Source organism: Panthera tigris, chromosome B2 (genome assembly GCF_018350195.1).
Source record: "Panthera tigris isolate Pti1 chromosome B2, P.tigris_Pti1_mat1.1, whole genome shotgun sequence".
Lineage (NCBI taxonomy): Eukaryota > Metazoa > Chordata > Mammalia > Carnivora > Felidae > Panthera > Panthera tigris.
Genome location: NC_056664.1, coordinates 147,589,818 through 147,595,817, shown reverse-complemented (window position 1 = coordinate 147,595,817; position 6,000 = coordinate 147,589,818). Strand labels below are relative to the sequence as shown.

At 50.7% G+C, this 6,000-nt stretch overlaps 1 protein-coding gene across 1 annotated transcript in view; it reads left to right on the top strand.

Annotated features, from left to right (window-relative positions):
- The first annotated feature begins 872 nt into the window (after window positions 1-872).
- The window catches only part of PDE10A (phosphodiesterase 10A), a 369,960-nt gene continuing 364,832 nt past the window's right edge, over window positions 873-6,000 (top strand). The window contains exon 1 of the mRNA XM_042987509.1: window positions 873-948. The gene's annotated coding sequence lies outside the window, so the exon portion shown is untranslated. The remainder of the gene's footprint in view (window positions 949-6,000) is intronic.

Here is a 6,000-nt window from a genome sequence, read left to right as displayed (position 1 = left end):
GAACGGGAGATGTGTGTGACCATTAGCATTTCTGTATATTTCAGTGGAGCAGCATTGTCGATTCCAAGGAGCACCGTGGATTCATGAGATTTGGTCACTTCAAGGAAGATATACAAAATTTTAATATGCGTACAATACACAGTTGTAATGGATTTAGTCAAAATTTAAACAAGTTAGCATCTGTGGTGGAAAAAAAAAAACCCTAAACACTAAAATAACATGTGTCTCTTCTATAAGAAATGAAACCTGAGAGTTTTTAAAATATTTTTATTGAAAACAAAACCAAAATTCTACCCTTGGCTCAGGTCAAGGAGAGCTGTTTACGTGAGCCTTCCACAACGTGAAATAAAAGTCCTCCCTTAGAATTTGTCTGATAAGCCTGCCCCCTCAGGTGGCCTCCGACCAGGAGTGTGGCCCTCGGCCGTGGGGAAGCGCGTTCCCTGCATCAAACCTACAAACCCCCTGTGGGTTGATGTTTAAAGTACATGAGTTCATTTGCTACTGAGTCGATCCAAGATGACATCGACTTCCTGGTTAAATTTCGAGGGATTTCATTTGTTTCGGTTCCTTAGGATTCCAGAATTCAGTTTCACATATTGTTCAAAAAGCATTTCATTGATCATCGACCCCAATGTTCCTAAAATTTCTCTCAAATGCTATTTTCCTTTTCAGTAAAAATAGTTTACGGTTACAGATGGATACATCTTTTAATATGTGTCCGTAGCAAATAAATGAGCACAGTGTCTCCGAATGTGATATAAATTTGGAACCGACGTTCCCATAAGAATGAACGTAGCTCAGATTTTCAGTAGCATCTGCTAAAAGGCTTCTTCCTTACAGATGCTGACATTGGACGATGTTTCCTTCCGCTCGGGGCCCTTCGGTGTCTAAAGGAATGTGCGGGTTTTAAATACTCCTGTTCTGCTGGTTTGTTAACACTGTTTGGGCGTAAGTAACAGAACAAATTATACTGGTCATCTTTCGCTGGGTAACGAGTGCCCCCGGATCCCAGTGGTTTAAAGCAGCGTGCCCTTGTTACCCCCACTCCTCCCACCCCCCCTGGGTTTCTCTGGCTCAGGAGTCCAGGCCTAGCTGAGCAGGGGCGCTGGCTCCGAGCCTGGGGTGGGGGGGGGGGGCAGCCGGCCTCCTGGTGTGTGCTGCGGGGGGGTGGGGGGCCCTCTGCAGGTTCCCCCAGGCTGGCCTTGCCTGGGGGCAGCTCCCCCGAAGGCAGCGACGGCAGCGTGTTGGAGAGGTTCAGGGCACCTAAAGGAATCTAGGGGCAAGCGTGTGCCTGGGCCTGAAGTTTGCACGAACAGGTGGGGCAGGCAGGGGGCGCGTCGTGGCCTCTGGCCGCTGGGAACTCTCCCGGGTACCCCAGGTAGCCGCCACCCCAACTTCTCTGACACTTGCCCTGAAAACCGGCTGCACCTGCCCCGGGTCCTCGGCCCTCTGTCCCGCTGTGCCGGCCCCCCTGCCCCTCCAGGCCCCCGCGACTCCACAGAGACACACACGGGGTGCTGAATGCTGTGGCTGCTGAAAAAGGGTGCGTCCCGGAACCCTCGAAGAAGCTTCTAGAACCGGGGAGTCGGTGCCCCGTGCCTGGGGTCCGGGGGACACCACGCCCTGTGCATCTCAGCGGGCTGTGTCTGGGGAGACGGATGTGAGATAACATTGTGTCTGAAACGGAACCGACAGAAGGAAAAGACAAAGGGTCACCATCCTCCAGCTGGGCCAAGGGCCCCAGTGGGGTGGAAGCCGGGTGTGCGGTGTCTATTCCGCTCTGTCCGTCCCCTTGTGAACATCTAAGGGCACAGCAGGGCTTGGGGTGACCTGACTACCTGCTCCCTGCGTGGGGAGAGTGAGCCCAGCCAGCCAGTCCCAGCCCCAGGCCGGGGAGCTCTGCCCCTCCCCTGCCCCGGGGAGGCCACCCCCAGCCCCCAGGCATCCCCAGCCCCAGCCCCCAAGTGGCCCCCTCCTGCCACCAGCCTCCTTCTGCCTCCTCTGTGCTGCTAAGAGTCCAGGAAGTCCCTGGGAAGAAACCACTTGCCATGTTTGACCACTTTGTTTTGGGTCCCTTCTATTTCTCCCCTGGAGTGCAGGTTGTTCCCACGCGCTCACTGCTCTCTGCGTGAGCTGAGGCTGTCGTCCTCCGCCTCCTTGGTCGGCAGGTCTGCGTCCACTAGAACAGGGCTTGTCGCCCACCTTCCTCCTCTGTCCCCAGGCCGTGCCCCCTCCCCTGCCGCCAGCATTTCCGTTCCCTCAGCCCCACGGGCTCCCCGCTCAGATCGCACTCGGAGAGCCCTAAGTGGGTCAGTGAGGACAGTCGCTCCCCTTCTGAGATTCTCCACCTGAACACCAGTCACGGGTTCGGCCAGGTAACTTCCGGAAGTGGCCAATCAGTGCTAAGGAAAGAACGAGCCAATGTTTGAGTTGGAAATGTAAGACATTTGAGCATCAGTAGTGATATTTCTCTTTGCCCATTTAATAGCAGAAATGGTCAATACTCAAAGGCAGGGATTTAAAAAAGGAAGTGTTTTTCATACACCAATAAATGTTTTAGAAAGCTAGATTTGGGTGGTAGCCAGAATTAGTTTGTAAGTATACCGGGAGGGGAGGGATGTGCATAAAACAGTGCATCCAACAGGAGACATTTGGAGTCTGACCAATGTTTTAGGAGCTTTTAGTTCACTTTGTACTTATCGTTTCTTAATAACTTCACTTGAAATAGTCCACAGATGACGGTAATGGTGGTTATGGTGATGATGGTGCTGGTGGTGGTGGTGATGATGACGGCATGTCTTTATTGAGGACTTTGCACGGACCCAATTCAATTCTCATGTGAATTAACTCTAATATGCATTAACTCATTAACTCACAGCAGCTTTATAAGATTTATTCTCTTATCCTCATTTCACATATGAGGAAACTGAGGCAGAGAGGGGCTAAGTAACTTGCCTAAATTGCACAGTCACAATGGCAGACATCAGAAGACCACGCCCAAGTCCATGCATCGAACCACATTCTACTGCTTCTCCAGCTGGTCCCTCGGGATGATGTAATTCTATTTCCGAATCAGAGTGCCTCTTCACTGGTGTGTCAGATCGCACACACACACACACACACACACACACCCCTGAAGTGGGTGCTCAGATTTCAGCACTAGGCTTCTTGAACCTCTACTGGGTTCTGCGCCATTTCTCGACACCTATTTTCTGCTGTGAGTTTTGCCCATCCTCAGACAACAGCCCACACAGAAAACCTTTTGGCACAGGCAAGAAAACAGAAATATTTATATCATGTTTTTGACATTGAGATAGCAGTGTTATTTCACTGTTAGCGGAATCGGTGACTCTGAAGTTTAGGGGAAGGAAAATACTTGAAAGGGGAAAAGAGTGCAAAGCTTCCGGATCCCGTGCAAGGAGAGAACTCGCACGCACTCACATGAGGCTGTTAGAAACCGCACAGCAAGAGGCACGTGGGCGGCTCAGTCGGTTAAGTGTCCGACTCTTGATCTCAGTTCAGGTCATGATCTCACAGTTTGTGAGTTCGAGCCCCGCGTCGGGCTCTGCACCGATGGCTCGGAGCCTGCTTGGGATTCTCTCTCTTCTCTCTGCCCCTCTCCCACTTGTGCGCGTGCGTGCGCCCTCTGTCTCTCTCTTTCAAAATAAATTAATAGATTTAAAAAAAAAAAAAAAGAAAAAAAGAAACCACGCAACAAAATGCAAGTAGAGAGCCCAAACCACACCTCTCCCATTCTCCCAGAGCCTTAGGTAGCTTAGCACTTAGTATTTTCTAGTGGTTTGTGTATCCATTTGCGGGGTAAGATCCATCTCAACACTTCTGTGTTCCAACTACTCAACCAGCGTAAATACTGAACGTAGAATTGACAACTAAATGCTAATGGGCCTTTTTGGAGACAAAAAGTTCACAATGAAGAAAGACGGACCAGGGCATTTTCTCTGGGGTCTGGCGTTGCTTCTCTACTCGTAGCTTAGTGGGTCTGTCTCCGTGCCAGTCCCTGCTGTGAGCAGGACGGCTCCGTGGCAGCTTCCGTGGAAGGTGGGTGGAAGGGGGCAGGGCTGTCCCTCGGAGGCCCACCCAGGCGGTGAGTGAGCAAGGAGCTGGACGGGCCAGCGTGAGAGAGGTTATCCAGAGGGCTGGGATGCCCAGACAATGTGATCGATGCCGAGCGGCACGAGCCCTGTTTTATTTTCTGGGGTGCGGAGAACAGAGTGGGGATGAAGGGACCGGTCGGTCACACCTGCGGTGAGCCCTGTCCCGCCTTCCTGGTCCTACCTGTGGGCTCACAGCCCGGGGCACAGGGCTGTCTCATGCAGGACCCCTGCTCGGGCCCACCGGCCACGTCCTCTTGGGTTTTATCGACCAACAGGCTCATCTCCTGCCGTCGGGAAATCTGTCAAACTGTCTCCTCTCCTGATTGTCCCTTCCGTTCTTTTTGATGCTGTGGATTTGTTTACCCCAAACGTTAAAAAATAATTACTTTACTTTTTACCACGTTGAGCGTCGACTTGAGCTGGATTACCTGACTTCAAAGATCGTCTCCGCCACTAACTCGCAATGTAATCTTACCTCAGTTTCCTCTTCTGTAAAATAGCTGTAACGTCCGCGCTCACTTCACAGTGTTGACGTAAAGATTGAGTGAACGTGAACATGATATTTTGGACACTGTCTGACGCATAGGGTGCCCTGTTGGCACATTTAACGGAGTCTCGTGAGGGAGTAGAGACAAATATATGTGCTTAGCCTGACATCCTCAACTGAAAGCCTATGTTTCTTTTATAATTTAAAAATGATACGATTTTGAGGGCACCTGGGTGGCTCGGTCGGTTAAGCGTCCGACTTCGACACAGGTCACGATCTCCCTGTTCACGGGTTCAAGCCCCGCTTCGGGCTCTGTGCTGACGGCTCGGAGCCCGGCCCCCGCTTCGGATTCTGTGTCTCCCTCTCTCTCTGCCCCTCCCCCGTTCATGCTCTGTCTCTCTCTGTCTCAAAAATAAATAAACGTTAAAAAAATTTTTTAAAAAACCAACTTTTTTTACACTTAATGTTTATTTTTTTTTTTAAACACTAAATTTTTTTCAGGAGCACTTTCACAAGTAAAATTCTTTCAGCAATTTATTAAAACATCCTAGAAACAGATCGGGTTTTCAGAGAGTTCACAGTGTTACACGTATCTCAGAGGCTTACACCCTTCTGCAACTTGCTAGTTCCTTCTGTGTATGTCTTTGTTTTGAAAGATGGCCATCAAGTGGAGGGTGAACTTGGCTGATCTCCGAGTCAGCCTGGTCCCTGCCTGCCCCCAGCAGCTGTTCCGTGTCGGCCCCGTGTCGGCCTTGACCTGCTCCTCCTTGACCATGGACAGAAACACCGGGGTCCGTGGGCGTTCGTCTTCCAGCACCAGCGCTCCTGACCCACACCCTTTGCTTAATGACTGTTTGTTGAAGGAACGAAGAAATGCTAGGAAGAGCATTTCGCTAGGAAAAGCCCTCTCTGGTGGTCTTGCTTCAGGGAACAAGTTCCCCTGTGTCTTACTCACTTGAATCTTTGTTCACAGAAGCATAGAAACCGTATATGCTTTTTTTGCCCAGCCGGTTCCAGGCACTATTCCCGCAACTCTGTGTGATGCCCGGGACGAAAATGATCGTTCACAGAATCTCGAATGAATGAGTCAATTACTTTACCCCACATAAGTCTAACACTGTCCCCCGCCTTGACCCACATACATATCACTGTCTCTGTTGTTTCTGGTGTCTTTGTTGCGCCATTTTTATCTCCCCGGCCATTATTAATATGTGTTCATCGGGCTAAAAAGTCTTCAAGGACACGTGCTGTGCTTGTTATTTTCAAGCTGCCCCTTGCTCTCGCTCCTGAGATGCTTTTCAAAACCGCGGATTCCTGGCCTCTGCTTACAGAATTTGTTGGGCGGGGCCCCACACACCCGCGTCCACACCCATACCTGTGCGCACACACAAATGTCAT